General features: G+C 38.8%; 1 pseudogene; it reads left to right on the plus strand.

Moving 5' to 3' along the window:
• Positions 1 to 10,354: 10,354 nt before the first annotated feature.
• LOC101570724 lies at positions 10,355 to 10,626 on the plus strand (annotated as a pseudogene).
• The last annotated feature ends 7,878 nt before the right edge of the window (positions 10,627 to 18,504 follow it).

Below are 18,504 nucleotides of genomic sequence, written 5' to 3' on the forward strand. Positions count from 1 at the left end.
GATCTTTTTTTCAGAACCGGGGATTGAACTCAGGCCCTTGCACTTGCCAGGGAAGTGTTTATTCCACTGAGCCATCTCCCAGCCCCGTATTTTAAGAAAGTAAAAACAGGCTGGGGAGATAGCTCAGTAGTTTAAGCACCTTCCTGGCAAGTGCAAGGACCTGGGTTCAATCCCCAGTATCTCAGAAACCTGGGCCTTCTATAGGCCCTAGAACTGGGCATGGTCCTGCACACCTATAATCCTAGCACTAGGGAGGTTGAGACAAGGAGGATCACTATGAGTCTGAACTGTGTAGTGAGACCCTTGACCAAATAAATAAATTAATTAATTTTAAAAAAGAAAAGAAGTCCCAGTGTTCTGTTCCAGCCCCACTCCCAGGGTATGCTGAGAAAGGGATCGAGACTGGGCGTGACACTCGCCTATAATCCCATCACGCTTAGGAGGCTGAAAACAGGAGCATCACTACGAGTCTGATCTGTGTAGTAAGGCCCTGCAGACCCTGTACTAAATATATAAAAAAGTAAGTAAAAACATCCACATTACCTTCTCTTGTCCCTATTATTCTCAAACCTAGTATCTATCAAATTGGATGACTTTCTCCCTGGAATTGTATATACAATAAGCCAAGATACCTGCAACATTTCTAATATTGATTTTTCTTGCAGCACCTATTTAGATACATTCATGACAAAATAGTTTCATATTGAACCTTGCACAGATGTTATTCTATGCTAGATATGCCATTTTTATTTTCCTGCTTGCCAATTTACTCTAGGTTAATAGAAGTTCAACATTATAGAAGCATGATTTTTTTTTCTTATATTTCTCTTTTGGCATAAAAATTGGCCACTCGTTAAGACTGATTGAGTTTAGGGATAAAAAGACAGTATTTCTATCCATTTGTTTTCTTACCTTTTAACAAGGAATAAAAATAAATAAATAAAAAAGAGCACAGACCTGGCATCAAGGTACAAGTTCACATTTATCATGTGGAATTGCTTTTTGAATAATCTCTGAAGAATAATCATATTTCTGTGTTATGGAAATAATTGCAAAAATGAGCTTTGTGTTTATCTTGGCTCCAGCTTGGATTTTGCACCCCGTCAGAGCCAAGTGAATTATCTATAGAAATCCTTTCCTCAAAGCTTTTTTGAGTGGTAACATGGAGGAAGACATGCCAAGGAACTGTAAAGATAGAGAAGAAATATAGGTAGCCCAAGCTGGCCAGGTTAAATCTTCCCAAATGCTGCCTCCAGGACCTCTAAACTAGACGTTGACTCCTTTACAGCCCAACTGGGAGACCATTCGGTTAGTAAAGCTTGCAAAGAGTTATACTACCAGATGTAGAGAACATATTAGCAAAAATATCTTTACTCTTTAAAAAAGCCATAAAATTTATTGATGGAAAATTACGCAGTCTCTACGTGTTTATCTATGTAAGAAAGATTTGTACAAATAATGTTTACACAAGATATCATGTCTGCATCTTGTACTCTGAATAACTACTATGAAGACAACAATATACAATGTGTTAATTGTCATAACTATCATACTAACCCGCCTTGAAACTATCTCATTGCTATTTCTTCCTCATTAAAATTAATAAAAAACAAATAAATAAAAGTAGATATGTACTTACACAAAGACTTTACTTGCAATTCTACAAATCACCATCAGTCTGGAATAACATTTCTTTAAACTAGGGAATGGAAGTGCACATACCTCTGAATATTTACCCTTCCTTTCCATTTTCAAAAATTTCTCCCTGAAGAACTATGATGATTTTCCCAGTTAAATTATTTTTGTTGACCTCATATAGCTGTCAGGCTTAGAACAGGTAACAAGACAATTAAGAAAAAAAAACTGACAACAAAGGAAATAATAAGAAATTTTAAAGAGTTGGAAATAAAATCAAGCTCTCTAATTTAACCATCCATAGCTAGCTGCTCCAACTTAAATGCTCAATAGAATGTTGACTACCTGAGTACAGCCTTTGTCAACACAATGGGAAGCTGCAATGCAATGATGGCAATGGAAAAGCTGTCATCAGTAGGATACTTTAAGAGATCCTTTCTTACCTTTTCACTAGCTACACCAGCATCTTCAAGATCTGAAACTCTGTCTTCACTTTCACTTAAATGGTTTTGCAAGCTTGTGGTTGAGATTTTAATTTCCTCCATATCTCTTTGACTCTGCTTCATGCGATCTATTTCTTTCCTGAATTGCTCATTCAAGGAAACCATCATTTTTCTAATCTCCTCTATTTTTTTATCAATGTCTTCTTTAGAAGCAATTATAAATTCTTTTACTGCAGTGGGTTTTTCAGATTGGGTTTCCTCCCTATGTTTCTGTAGTTGCTTCTTTACTTCAGATGCTATGAGTTCTGAGAATTATTTTTTTATTTCAGAAAAGAATTGTGCTCTGAGTTCCTCTGTAACTTTCTGCTGTTGCTTATTTACTATCATCCCTATTAATTTATGCATTTGAGCCAAGCTAGTGTCCTCTGCACTTGTTCTGGGTGGGCATTGGGTTTCCTCCATATGTTTCTGCATTTGATTCTTTACTGCATACGTTATTAATTCAGGGATTTCTTTTTTTATTTCCAATCTGAGTTCCTTTATACCTTTCTGCAGCTGTTTCTTTATTTCGAAGCTGTTATTTCATTGTTTTCAGCTGTGTGATTCCCAATTTGTTCTGTGTTAGTGTCCTCTGCACTTGTTATGGGTGGGCGTGGGTTCTGAGGTTGCATTTTGTTCCTTCTTGTCATTTTGTGTAGCACTGTCTTCTGACCTTTGTTGTAGATCTTCATTGTAGTTATAACCTTCGCACATACTGAAGTTCAGGTGCAGATCTGGCCTGGGCTAGGACTGGGTCTGGGGGTTCCCCGAACACAGCAGCCGGGGGGGAAGTGCTGGGGAGTGGTGTGGGGTGTCCCAAAGGGGTGGGAGAGGGTCTCATCCATGCTGCGCCTGGGCTGGGACCAGTAGTAAGTCTCGCTGGAGCAGGGTAGCTGGAAGCTCTCCCACACACTCACCAGGCCTGGGCTAGGACTATCAGTAGGATACTTTAGTTATTCAATTGAAAATGGAAACAGAAATTTTGTGTATGACTAGCAAAATAGTAACGCTAAATAAAAGAGAATCAATGATAGAAATAATAAAAATTGAATCTAAACTAATACTAATATGAAAAACCATCTTCAGAAAGGTCTTCTCTCTTATGGTTAGTTAGATTTTATCAATGTACAGGGCTCTAAAGATCTATATGCAGAGGATTCACAAATTTAAATCTCAAACCATACTGTTGGTTTTCTCTATGCTTATGTTTGGATCTGTTTAATTTTTATTTTTGAATCTCCACTTTTTTTTAAATGATTTTGGTAAAGGCTTTCACTACACAGCTTGGACTCATAGTGATCCTCCCATTTTCAGCCTCCCCAGAACTGGGATTACAGTCCTGTGCCACCACATCTGGGTCTCAGTGGCTGGTGCCTGGGAGCAGGGCTGGTACAGCATGTGGTACCAGGGATCCAATGCTGGTCCCTGTGCTTTCCTAAACAGGCCTTAGTCTGCTGAGCTATCTCACCAGCCCCAGTATCTCCACTTTTAAGACATATGGATTTTAGAATTAGTATGATCAAACAGGTAACTTAATTTCTCAACCTTGATTCTTGCTAGATTTATCTATTTCAGGTATTTCATATTTATTTGAATGATTGAGCAAAGGCTCAGGATTCAGTGGTAGGTGTGATCCTCCCATTTTAATGAAACCCATCAAAACCCCCTAAGAACTCCATCTTGAAAGGGAATTTCAAAGCTGATGTCCAACCACATCCATTGCTATCATTGTAGTTCACTGCAACAGCACCTCCTTCTTATGTGCTTTCGGTGTCCTCTAAGTAAAACCTTTTTCTACCTGCTCCAGAATTACATAAGGTGACACTGATATTTTGCACTAGAAAACAAGTTCCATAATCCTAGCCATTAGAGTACAGTTCTACCAACTGATAAGTAATACTTGGTTATGCAGAAAGCCTTCTTCATTGTTTTGACCAATAATATTTAAACTACTGATATAGAATGTGAGAGTGCAGTTCATTTATAATAAAAGTAAGATGGAAAGCACTAAGTGGCTTTTTTAGGGCTGGTGAAATAGCTCAGCAAACTAAGTATCTGCTTAGGCAAGTGCTGGGACTAGCCTTCGATCCCAGGCACCACATGCCACGCTGGCCTGGCCCCAGGGTGTGCTGAGTCAGCCACGGCGACCTGGCAAATTGGCACATGCCTGTAATCCCAGCACTGGGGAGGCTGAAACAGAAGGATCACCATGAGTCTGAGCTGCATAGTGAGACCCTGTACAAAACACATAAAAAACAAAAAGTGGCTTTGTTTCCCTCCTTCTCCAGTCATTGGTGATTCTACGTAGTGCCATCATCTTTTTCTGCCTGTGGCCTACTCTTGCAAATGTCTCTTGCAGGTCATTTTCCCTGGCCTCCTACTAGTTAAATGGCACCTGTCAAAAGTTGTTGGAGGTCAGGATTATCCCACAGTGGAGCCATCATGTTTGGAAGAGTATGAGTGTGTATTCATTTACTCAGGCCAGGTCTCTGAACAGGCCCTCTGCTAGCCTTGATGTCTCCTTCAGACCTACTTCTGTCTCACCTAAGAATTTCACACCATATACCATCTACTCAACAATGAGTATTTGTGATAAAATGGCATCCCCAGGAAGAGTACTTAAAAGATTTCGTGAACGTGTTTATTAGTGATGGATTTTGAGTTTGTAAGGGGCAATTGGTAAAATACTGTGAATGTCTTGTGTCCACAGCTCTGAAACTTTAGTTTGCTTCAGGATAACCTGAAAAGATACAAGTTGCTGGATACCACCCACAATTTCATTCAGTAGCTTTGAAGAGGTCCAAACTCTTGTGTTTCTAATAAGTTCTTATGTTATGCGGTTAATTCTCAGAAATTTCACTTTAGACTTCCTGTCTTCATCCACAACTGAAAAATGGCTTTAAATGAAATAAATTGGCTTAACTCCTTAGGGGTTCCTTATAGAGATTGTCATGTGCATCACACTCACATCCTTTTGTGCTAAGGAAACTCATGGTGACCAGAAACAACCTTGGGCTCTGAAAAGAGATAAATTAGAAGATAAAGAACCCGAGAACAGATAGCATTTCTATACGTAGCTCTAAAAGCACCATATCACGTCCACAAGGCAACTTACTCTAGTGATTGTTAACAATGATTCTCATTCCTTTTACCAGTGATATGACTGGGGTTGGGTCTGTGATTTAGTAATTTTCTAATCCCCAGGCAGTTTTAATGCGTATCGATGATTGATAACTACCATCTTACAGAAGAGACTGATTTTCTGTTTCTCCTAGACTCCTTCCTTTTGGTTGTATCAGTTTTACCCTTGCCATCCAAGATGTACAGGAAAGCTTCAATCTAAAGAAGTGATTCTATAGCAGAGGTGATTTTTACTGTCCTGAAGGATATCTGGCAATGTCTGTTAAATAGTTGATAATTGCAACTCGAAAGGGTTACTATCTAGGAAGTAGAGGCTGAGAATAGCAGTTTTTAAACATTGTTTAAAATCCTTTTCATAAAACTGTAGTATTTTTAAAAGGAAGGCACCAGTTAGCAAACCTTATAGGGTACTCTCTTGGGAAATTGGAAAAGCTTGACACTAGAGATTTCCCCACGACAAGAAACTGTGAAGTTCAAAATGTCTGTGATACTGAATGGAAAAAACCTGGCCTAAGCATAGGACAGACAGTGTCCTTGTGTCCCACCTGGAAGTGCTTGTCAGCAATGTGTAAAGCACCATCGAACTTTGAGTTTTGATTTGTGGTAGAAAGAGAGGGAGGAGCAGAATCCGAGATCACTCAAGTGAAAATTTGGTAAATTAAAACAAACAAGGGGCTGGGGAAATGGCTCAGTGGAATAAGCTCTTCCCTGGCAAGTGCAAGGGCCTGAGTTCAATCCCTGGTTCCACTAATTAATTAATTAAAGCAAACAAGATGAAAAATTATTACCTTTCTCATGATTTTAACAACAGCCAAAACTTGAGTGTGCAACATTAATAAGTTTTAAATGTTTCATCTTTTTGTTGTTTCCTGCAATTTTTAGACATCTTTTCAAAATTCTTTTCATGAAAGTGTAGTATTTAAAAGGAATCCATTAGCTGGTAAACCTTACAGTGTCCTCTCTTGGGAAGCTGGAAGAGCTCAACACAGTTTTACGATGTCAAAAGAGTTCGCAATCTATTCACGGCACAACGTTTGGGATTAGGAGGTCATTCCCATTCCCTACTCACTGGGTTAGCTGATCTGTAAGGATCCACTTTGCAAAGCACAAGTCTCCTCTGAGCTTCACTTTATTGATGCCTGTCATTGATTCTTCCATCACTGTTTCTCTTCAAGCTGCTCCTGCTAATTGTTGCTGACACAAAATCACATTCAATGCTTTCTCTCAAGATTAGATTTTTCCCCAAGTTAATGAAGAAGGAAGCATGTATTCCAACAATAATGCACTTTATTACCTTTCTGCTGTTTTTTTTTAATTACCATTGACACTGGAAGCATTTTGTTTTTCCTACTGTTTTTGCATCAATAAAATTAAATTAAATTAGGAAATAAAATCATGATATATAATTTACTCAATCTAGGGGCTGATTTTAGGGAGACAATAGAAGGAGAGTTGACATCATTTTCACTGAATTAACCAAAGAAGAAAATGCTTTCCATGCAGACAATATTGAATGCAATAAACATGAGAATGTGAAGCAGCGTGTTCCTACACACATGCCCTCTGCCTCCTGCATGAGCACTGCCTTTGCAAACACTGGTCTGACCTGAATTAATATTACTCAATTGTATCATAGTATGCAGGATGAGTTCTAAAATTATTTTATAAATCTAGTTACCAATAAATCTTATAGTCATCTGTAACCAGAAAACAACTAGCTATTAAATGTGTTACTCTTTTAAAGAATTGGGTTGGAATTTGATTTAACATGGGTTTGCTAGAGTTTTGGAAGTCGCTACTATCTCTTCTTAGCCCTGCCTTTTCCTTTTTACTCTTCTTTCATCAATTATCTTGCACTTTCCTTTCTTAATATTATGCAATGGTGAGGATGAAAATATGTATTAGAATAATACTTTTATTTGAAGTATTATTACTTATTTACTAGTATACTTATTTACTAGCATGTAGCAAGGATGTTAAAATAGTCATATCCTTAGTTACAGAAAACTACTATCACAAGACAGTGAGTCAAATTGGATTTAAAGACAAAACCTTAGTACCTAGATGTTGGGCTTTCTGGAAGCCCCAACATGACAGGTGTCAACCACTTTCTTGGTACAGAAAGAGAGGCTGGGATCCCCCAGTAGGACTGACAATAGGAGGAGAATAGACTTGTTTACCAACAGATCAGACTGGAAAGGCTGTGAATAGAGACCTCAATTGTAGAACTGATGTGGAGCATGTTTTCCATAAGCTGTGTCCTTTTCCACACTGGAGAAGACCTGCTGTCAAGGACAAGGGCAGGAATTAAAGAGATCACTGGCGGTGGGAGCCTCAGTAGAGCTAGCATTTCTGACTCTGAATCTGACACTTTAAGCTTTTACTCCATGCACTTACAAACAAATTCATGTCTCTAAAGGAAATAAAGTATAGCGGAAACACATGTATTTGTGTCTCTGTATTTACAATTTGCCTCGTGCTTATAAATAACCCAAGGAAAGCATATACTTCCACAGGGGCAGAAATCTTTATGAAAGGATGTAAATAGCAGGCCTGGAATGGAGTTAAGACTTTGAAAGCCAAAGTTGCCTTGTCCAAAAAGATAAATTTTATCAATTTTGTACATTTATAATATTTAATCATATATTTAAAATAGCCATGCTATTTCCCTAATCTAATCTACACTGACTATTTTGAATGAGTTTGGAATATTTTGATCTCAGAGGAACAATACACTGATGGAGAAGAGAAATGCAGAATTCTGACTTAGTGAAAATCATCTAGATGAGTCTTTTCCCTGTTTAATAATGCATCCAGGCTGAAGCGTTAGCACCTTTCTCTGCAGGAAGCAGCACCTTCACAGGAAGTTGTTACTCTCTCAAAATAAAGTGAGATGACAGGAACGATGTGTAAGTCTGACATGTGAACTCTAGAGAAAAGTCACAGAATTATGTGCCAAATCGTGAATAAAATTATTGTATGCATTTGATTAGCAAATACCATTGACAACAGTATGAAAAGTTAATGTGCATTTTTCTAACTTGAGATTCTATTATTATTATTAAATTATTATTATTATTATTTTATATATTTGGTACAGGGTCCCTCTACAAAGCTCAGACACATAGTGACCCTGCTATTTTGGGTCTCCCCAGCAGTGGTATTACACACATGGGCCACCACACCCAGATTCATTGGCTAGCTCAGCATACCCACAGGCAGGGCTGGCGCAGCACTGAACCAAGTTCCCCGTGCTTGCCTAAATAGGCATTAAGTCTGCTGAGCTGTCTTGTTGGTCCTCTAACTTGGGATTCTAAGTCCAAGTTTTAAAGTGGTCTTCCATTGACCAGGAATGTTGTTTTTTTGTTTTGTTTTCATTATACAATGACAATAGGGCTTAATGTCTATTTATTATCCACCAAAAAGAGGCATGGGCCACTATACCCGGACTACAAAAAGAGTGTAGCATATTAGGTTGAAAGCATATTTTGATCCTTGTTTTAAGCTCCACTTTTCTTTTTCAGTAGTCTTATTGGCAAAATATTTCAGAGCAGTTTCTTCCATAGTAGTTCTTCTCTTATCAGTAAAGTATCAGTTGTATAATTGTAGATATTTGCAGCTATAACTGAAAACCTAATTCAAAGTCATTTAAAAACTAAGAACATGTATTGTCTCATTTAATTCAATTCAAACATTGGGTGGCTCATGTTTGCCATAACCCACAGGCTTCTGTTTTACTTCTCCATGACACTCTTGGCTGCACCATTCTGTGTTGGCTTTGTCCTCATGCAACTGATGACATTGCAAGTTACAGCTCTGAGACTCATTCCTGCTTCTAGAAGCAGGCAGAATGCTTTGTCCAGGGACACTCTTTTGGATCCTGAGCCTCCTTCTTTTAAGAGGTACCAGAATGACTTCTGACTTGAACTGGGCCACCTTTCCAGCTATGAATGAACACTGCTTCCAGCAGCATGCTAAGTAAGTGACTGGTTAAGTACTAGCTTCCCAAAATAACCTCCACACAAAAAGTGGATGAGATTAGCATCAACATTAAACCAAGCCAACTCCATCCCTGGTACTCAGAATGCACTCATAGGCTGTCTTGAAGAAAGTGCAAGCACAAAAATGAAACTCAAAATTATAATAAAAAAGAGAGAACATTGTTGTTCTCTTTGCTCCTTATTTTCCTTAATCAAAACAGAAATCTGTGTCTTAAAGAATATTTTCTATTACAAAGTAAAGACAGTATTCAAGTTCACTTTTCTAAACTTCTTTGTGCTTCTGAAAGAATGCAACATATGGTGTTAAAAGTGAAGTTTTGTATAATTGTGTTTGTTCTTTCTCCAAAAGAGGAAAACATATAGAACATGCAATATTCAATGATCCATTCATTTATTCACTCATTCTTTCATGGAAAATAAGTGTGTATAATATATATATATATATATATAGTGTGTGTGTGTGTGTTACATTTACATATGTAGAATCTGTAATTGTAGTAAAAAAGATAATTTCAGTAAGGCTAGGTTTAAAATTGCCTTGGAACACTAAGTAGGCAGACCACTAGTATCGACCCTCATTTCATAAGGAAGCTATCATATAGCAGTCCAGGTTTTAGATCCCATGCTGTCATTAAAATAGTAAATAAGTAGTATTTTCTTGAATGTAGAGATAAATTTCCATTTATAAATGTCAGCTAATCTACATTCTGTACTGGTATGTGTTGAGGTGGTGAGAAAGAAAGGAAGATTGTGATACAACTATAATGTGATTCTCTTCACTGTCCAGAAAGGATTAAAAGATATCATCACACAATCACTAAAAGTGTGGAAATCTCTTTTCAACATCCATTTCATAGTGCCATAGAGATATAAAGCCTTTTTGGTCTACAAAGCCCTTTTCAGAAAGTTCAATACCCAAATTTTTACATCTATGCCTTCAGGGTAACATATTGTAAAATAGAACATTAATGCACGGCTATAGATACCATATTTTGTAGCAGTGTAAAGAAGAAACAAGGATGACCCCAGGGTTGCACAAAGCTGTGCATCGCTGCCTCTTGTGTCTAGCACCTGTGACCCACCACCGTCACTACCATGCCCAAGAGAAAGGCTGAAAGGGATGCTCAAGGTGATAGAGCCAAGGTGAAGGCGGAGCCACAGAGAAGGCCTGCAAGGTTGTCTGCTAAACCGGCTCCTCCAAAGCAAGAGCCTAAGCCTAAAGAGGCCCCTGCAAGAAGGGAGAGAAGGTGCCCAAAGGGAAAAAGGGGAAAGCTGATGCCAGCAGGGACGGGAATAATCCTGAGGAAAATGGACATGCCAAAACAGATCAGGCACGAAAAGCTGAAGGTGCTGGAAATGCCAAGTGAAGTGTGTGCATCTTTGATAACTGTGTACTTCTCATGACTGTATAGTTTGAAATACTATCTTTTATCAAGTTTTATAAAAATGTAAAATTTTGTTTTGCTTTTATTAAGTTCTGTTGTTGGCACACAGATCACTTCATTGTTGTTTTGGGGGTAAGGAACATATTGATATGAGGAGGGCACCTTTCCTTGCTGGTTTTGAGAGACTTCCTCTTGGCTCCCAGGAGGAGGGATTCCCTGATGTTGACACCTGTGACCACCTTGGCATAAATGCCTTGTGGTACGGGACAGCTCCCAGTTCATTTTATGTCCTCCTTTCCTCTGCCATCAGCAGAGACCTATTGGACTCTGATTCCCAAAAGTGATGTTACCAGTGTGTCAGGCAATCTGGGCTTGCCAGTAACATTGAGGTGGTGTTCCACAAGAACAATTGATTTCTTTTTTTTTTTTTTTGCAGAACTGGGTATTGAACTCAGGCCCTTGCGCTTGCCAGGGAAGCACTTATTTCACTGAGCCATCTCCCCGGCTCCGATTTCTTTTTGTAGATTGTGGATCTTTAGATTGATAATTCTGCCATTTTCGTTTCCTGAAAGTCAGGGTCAGCTTGTGAAAAGTTACTAAACAACATGCTAAATGTGAGATGTCAACCCTTGCTCTAAACTTTTCCTACTTCAGAGCCTCAAATGAAGACTTCATTGGATTTTATAGTCGCTTTCTGATTTTTGGTAGCCCATCCAAGAAGGGAGTTTGAAAGTTGTTGTATGCTATTAACGATTGTGTGCCCATGTCCTGCCTGAAATACCATGATTGTCTGTGAAAAGGATATTTAATAAAGCTGGATACAGTTTGGCTTGGAAAAAATAAATATTACATTTCAAGTGATCCAACTTATGTTTTTAAACAATCCTGTATGGTTAGGTACACAGAGAAAATTTCTTCTAAATATTTTTTCAACAAATAAATCAGAAGACAAGAGGAAATATAAAAGAAATTAATGCTGTAATTAGCATCAAAGGAAAGAGAAAGAATCCTGAATCTAAGTCTTCATGGAAACAGTGCTTCTTTCATTGTTCTACTCACTGCTGTAGTCCCAAAAGGTTAACCCAGAGCACGGTACCTATAACATTCTCAGCTGTCGATTTCATTTCTCTGCATTTTATATATGAGATAAATTTCTGGAAATAACTCAAAAAAATCCAGATACCAAATTCATGTAAATTCAGCTATATTTTTCATTGACTATCATCCCACATATTGAAATACGCGCATTAAACAAAACAATGTGTTTTAGCTACATTAATAGGAAGCATAAATAGTGAATTGGAGGACTTTTTTCAAATGGTACATTAAAGGAAATACAATTGCACATATGTAAGCACAAGTATCCTTGACTAGAAATTTACTCATAAAGCAAGCGATACTCAAAGCCACAATCTGCTAAAGCAGAAAGTTTATTCTCTGGTCAGAGATTCAAATGGCAAATGGGTACTGAGACTAGTGGTGGCAGATCTTTCAGAGCTTTCAGTGAGGACAAGAGCTTCCTGTGGCAGGCACGCCATAGGTTCACCACCACCATCCAAGACCAACAGAAAGAAACAGTCATTTGCTATAATTACCAATCTCAGCCTACTTTGCAGGCCCCGCCCCTGGCATGCACTGAGACGAGACTGAGACTGGGCATGGTGGTGCACGCCTGTAATCCCAGTACTTGGGAAGCTGAAAACAGGAGGATCACTACAAGTCCAATCTACGTAGTGGGACCCTGTAGACCCTGTGCTATATACATTAAAAAAAAAAAATTACCAATCTCAGACATCAAATATACACTACATACTCAACTTATTTTCCTGAGAATGTAAGCTCTGTTTGCAGCCCTAAACTGAAGAAAGTGAATCTTTGTCACTTGAAGATCAACCTCTCTCCTTTTTGTCCTATGGGACAAAAATCTAAGCTTTAAAGAGAGCTTTGGGAGAGAGGCCCCCTTTATGCTCATCTATAGAAAGACTCTCTTTCCTATAACACTTCCTGCCCTTGGCCTGTTTTCTTCTCCAGACCTCTTAACCCATTTCTTTCTCTTTTTGGTGGAACCGGGGAATTGAACTCAGGCCCTTCCACTTGCCAAGGAAGTGCTTATTCTCCTGAGCCATCTCCTCTTTCTTCCATTCTACCCTTTCTCCCTGAGCTTATTCTGCCCTTTTCTTGATTCTTCAGCTTCTGTTGACATGTCTGTGGCTTCCTTAACTCTGCAAGAACATTCTCTACCCTCTCAACTCAGGAAAAAAATTACATGGCTTCTTCGGGCACATGTAGCTAGGACCCCATTACAGACGATCCTTTCGTTTTTGAGTAAACTCTTTATTATTTACTCAAACAATAAGACATTGTGGTAAGATACATAAGATAAAATTTATCACTTTAACCATTTTTAAATCTATTGCTCAGTGGCATTAAACACCTTCACATCATTGTCAACCATCATCACTCCCAGCCCTCATAACCTTTTCACGTTTCAAACTAAACTCTATACTCATTAAGTACTGACTCCTCCTCATGACTTTCCCCCCAGTCTCTATGAACCACTATTCTACTTCCTGTCCACATTAAAAACATCGCTTTGTTTCTGTCTTTGTTCTTGGTATTTGTTTTTGTTTTCTCTTTAAAATAAAAAATAAAAATATCAAACTACCTCGTAAACCTCATGAGGTAAGGCACCACTGTGTGACCTGCCTGCCTGCTACAATCCTGGTTGACAGATATTATGCAAGCTTCCCGTTAGACTGAGCATTTGAAAAGGACATCTTCGCCATTCAAAATTTTCTGATTTTTGAAGATTAAATGATGCAGTCTTCACCCAAGATGTCCTGGGTTCTTTCTGTCTGGTAGATTCTGCCCATATGGAGGAAGCCATAGTTTCCTTCAGATTTGGGGTGCCCAAAATATTATGAATTTTTTCTTTCCCTTCTCAAGGGGCTCAACCTGAATTCAGGTAAAGGAAACACTTTCAGAATCATGGGTGTAGCACTTGAGACACAGTTTTCTCTAGTCAGGTGACAATGATCGTTTTACTGACAGCATATTGCCCTTTACTCAGAATGTTTCTCCAACAAAGAACAAATGTATTCATGTGACTGCTTCCTGAAGACACAGGCATGTACATGTATGTGGCATTTGTTGTTGATAGACCCTCAGTAGCTTGTCATCATCCATTGTGCTCTCGGTGAGAAGAATGAAATTCTGTCAGGCGAAAGATGCTGACACACTGCCAGGGCTGGGCCTGGTGAGGACATGACCTAAGCCCCTGAATCGAACCCAGCACAGGGCAAAGTTTCTCAGGTCCACAGACCTGTACAGTGGAGTCCAGCTGTTTACCCTAGGCTAAGCACACAGGAAAAAGAAACCTAAATAAAATAAATATCCTAAAAAGGTAAGAATGTCAAATTTAAATGAGGAAGGAGGATCAAGAAAATGAGGAAATACAAAACAGGGTAAGATAAAAAGAATTATATAGGCTACCAATGCATTTGAATGACAGGAAATGAATTTGTAAAGTGGGAAACTAGAAAGGAAGGAAGCAAAGCACACTAGTGACAAAAATTCCTCCATTCAGATTCCTAAGGTGGAAGCTGAAAAAAATCTCAATAACACTACTGAGGTAGTTACCTCTGCCAGTGGCTGTTTGTGACATTGTTGCCTAACAATTTGTAGAGACTAATTCTAAGTATGTGGCAACCTGATCATTTCTCTGAGCAATTGGATCGCTAACAAGAGCCCAAGTGGAACTTTTTCACTACAACCTTCCTGCCTCTGGGAGCTCCTACAGCTAAAAGATAATTGCTATAAAAAAATAATTCCTATAAGTAGCTTTCCCTTGTCATTTGTTCACATTCCCAATGACTGTTTCACTTTTAATTTAAGACTCTTTCACCTTACATTAAGTGTTTGGCTTCTGATACCCACGTTTGTGTTCTCTGTTAGATTAAAAAGGAAGACTCTCCCAGAAATGCAAATGAAGCCATTAAACTCCCACTCTGTTAGTATTCCACTGTAGAAATTCAAAGGCCAGGAGTATACCTCTTACACTGAAAATTGTTGAGCTCTTTGCGTGAAGGCACTCATAGAAAATCATCAGAGACATTGTAAATCAGTTGAGCTTTCAATAACAGAAAAAATGTCCCAAGCATTACCCCTGCTAGGGAACCTCCGTGTCATCTAGATTTATGCTAGCATGCTTTTCCACTTCTTTATGATAGCCTAAAATGCAGGCTCACTGCCATGCAATAATCTGCAAACCTGGCTGTGAAATGGCTCTGCACTTTCTACTATGAGGTACTTGGGAGGCTTTTCTCCAGCCATACCGTTCATCCTCTGGTACAAGTGGACCTCTATTAGGTAAGCTCTGGTGAGTCTCTGTCCTTTCTGGTGTCCATTTCCTGGAAAGGTCTCTGTGCAGAGTAGGCAGGGTCAACCCTCTCGTATAACATGAGGTGTGCTTGTCTCAGATTCCTTCCTTTGAGATGATGTGGCCTCCTCCGACATGCCACCTGCCAAAAGTTTGGTTTGGTCATGTTCCATGCATGGGAAAGATACTTTTGTAGGGGAAGACAAATTTAGTTCAAAGGTGCTATTGTCTACCTGCAAGAAGATAAATGATAAAAAGGAGATCAAGAAAAACAAAAATAAAATGAATGTAAGCAATAGAAGTCCTTTGACATTTCGGTCAAATCAAGGAAAACATAACTGTGAATATTCCTTACATTTTTAATAGGACCGGTGAGATAGCTCAGTGGACTAAGTACCTGCTTTGGTAAGTGGAAGGACTAGAGTTTGATCCCCAGAACTGCGTGTCATGCCAACCCCGCCCCAGGGGTGCCCTGAGCCAGCATTGAGTCCTCATGTGGTGGCGCATGCCTGTAATCCCAGAGCTGGGAGACTGAAAACAGGAGGATCACTATGAGTCTGAGCTGCATAGTAAGACCCTGTACCAAATATATAAATGAAAAGAAAATCTTCCTTACATTTTTAAATATGAAAAGTTCTATTGGCTGCCTCACAATTGTCATATTATTTCTTTCTCCTTCCATTTGAAATCATTGGAACAAAAATTCACTGGAAATGGCTAGATAATTAGAGCTTTGTAGAAATGTATTAATGACACATCATTAAAAGTGAGATTTTCATAGCATAAATTATGAGTTATTAGGAGCCATAAAGTGCTGAGGGATGTAGAAAAGTTGCTCGCAAGGACACTAAAGACTACTTGGAAATGGCAGAAAAAAAAGATTAAAAGAAATTATGGGAATAATTCTGCCACTATTTTATTCCAAGAAACTACACTTGGCTAAAATAATACACCTCTGTCCTACAACATGTGCTGTTAAATGCACATGCAAGATTTCAGGCAAAAGAAGAGACAAGCCTGACTTTTCTCTGTGTGCTTAAGACATGCTATGCATGTGGTACTTTTCACTTTTCCTACATGTTTTAATATGAGTTGTGTACTAAGCCTTTCTGACACAGAAATCCTCCTCCCACTGAACAAACTTATTGTTTAATATTGAAATAATAGGGGTCGGGGAGATGGCTCAGTAGAATAAGTTCTTGCCTGGCAAGCACAAGGGCCTGAGTCCACAAAAAAAGAAAAAAAAAAAAGAAAGAAATAATGCCAAAATTTAAAGTGTAAGTCATTCATTATAACACTATTTGGAGACACTAAGTAAGAGTTTGGCAACATAAGTGTTATGGAGAGTTTGACTTGGAGGAACATACCTATAATTGCAGCCTGAGAAGTTGAGCAAGACACTGTCTCAAAACAAATGTTTAGGGGCCAGGGAGATAGCTCAGTGGTCTAAGTGCCTTTCTGGCAAATGTGAGGTCCTAAGTTCGATCCACAGTAGCAAAAAGATAAAAAATGAAAGTTTAAAAAGGGCTGATGATTCCTCAACAAACTAAAACTTTTCTGAACTAAAATCTTAGTTTAGAAATTCCATTTGACCTAGCTATTCTCTTTCTAGATACCTTCCTGAAAGGATTACAAATGTATGACAGTAATGAATGAACACCCATGTGTAGAGCAACGCAATTCAAAACAGCTACATCTTGGAAGCAGCCTATCTGTCCATTAACAGATGAGTGCATAGAGAAAATATGGTATTTACATGCAATGAAGTACTATTTTTCCATAGAGAAGAATCAACTTGGGTTATTTGTAACAAAATAGATGACCCAAGTTTTATCTTTTCCAAATACTCTTGGAAAAAGAGTATTTCATTGGGCGTAACTCCATCTTGCTAACTGAAATGAATGAGATACACAAGCTTAAATATGACAGTTTCTTTTACACAAGAAGCCCAAAATATAAAGAGCAAGACAAAATACACACAATAGAAAAAAATGGAAATAGAGCATTCTCAAATTGAAAGATTAAGAGATGGAAGGAGGGGGAAGGAGAGGGAAAGGAATGAATGAAGAATTTAAAGGAATCAATACATACTGATATGAACTCGCCGTAAGGAATATAAGCATGATTAACTGCAAACATGTACTAACAAAAAATGCTTTTAAAAAAAGCAAAGGACACCTCTCAGTGCCAGAGCACTTGCCTTGCATGTGAAGAGCCCTGAGTTTAATTGCTAGTAGTACATCAATATATACACTGCTATAGAAAATTAAAAATAATTCAGGAAAGAGGAAGTTGGAAATGTAAGTATGGGGACTGTGAGTGTAGTGTGCATTTTCAGATGGAGTTATGGGAAAATTCCCATGAGGAACTGCCTTAGGAAGTCACCTAGAGGAGCCAAGCTAAGAAACTAAGAGTCCCAGGTAAAGACAATATGCCTGGTATATGCACAGGACAGTAAGAAAAGCAGTTTGGCTGGAGCAAAGGGAAGGGAGAGAGAGAGAGAGAGAGAGAGAGAGAGAGAGAGAGAGAGAGAGGAAGAAGGAGGAGGAGGAGGAGGAGAAAGAGAAAGAGAAAGGAGAGGGATAGAGTAGAGGGAGGTAGGGAGAGAGAAAAGCAGGGATGGAATAGAAAAAGGAAGAGAAGAAGGGAAGGAGGCAAGAAGGGAGAGGGGAAGAAGGAAGGGAGGAAGGGAGGGAGAGAGGAGAGAGGAAGGGAGGGAAGGCTGACTTCAGAGAGATAAGTGCTGGGGTGAAGAGAAACCCTGTCTGTAGCCTTCTAAACTGTTGTGAGGGTGTAAAACTTTACTTCTAGGAAACCACTAGATGCTATGAGTTGAGGAATGGCAAAATACAGATCACATTTTAACTGGAACAACCTGGCCAAGAGAGTAGGCAAAAGCAGAAAGTCACCCAGGAAATTATTGTATTTATCAACTAATGAGGCAGTAGAGGCTTTGGCTAATGTAAGAGCAATAGAGCTGGTAAAAATAGCATAGTCTTTTCAGGCTGTTGCAACAAAAATACTACAAGCAAGGTAGAGTACAAACTATGGAAGTTGATGTCTCAGTCCTCAATGCTTACAAGTTTGATATTACCACACTGACAGATTCAATATCTGGTGAGGACCTACTTGCTAGACAGCTATGGTTGGCTGTAACCTGAAGCCCTGGAAAGAACATAGGTCTGTCTTATGCCTCATTTGTAACTACACTAATATCATTTATGAGGATCCTTTCTTCATGACCTAATCACCTCCAAATACCTCTGTCCCAGTAGTATCACTGACAGGGTTGAGGCTTTCAGCATGAACATTTTGGGACAACATAGCTGGTCAGAACATAGTACTGATGTCTCCTGGATATTTGGAGAAAAAGAATATGGTTGAGTGGATGTGTGACATAAGTAAAAGAGGCTGATCATCAAGGCTTGCAGCCCGGGAGAGTAGAAGTGAAACCACCATTAACCTAGATGAAGATTCCAAGC

Source organism: Octodon degus, unplaced genomic scaffold, assembly GCF_000260255.1.
Source record: "Octodon degus isolate 3935 unplaced genomic scaffold, OctDeg1.0 scaffold00009, whole genome shotgun sequence".
Lineage (NCBI taxonomy): Eukaryota > Metazoa > Chordata > Mammalia > Rodentia > Octodontidae > Octodon > Octodon degus.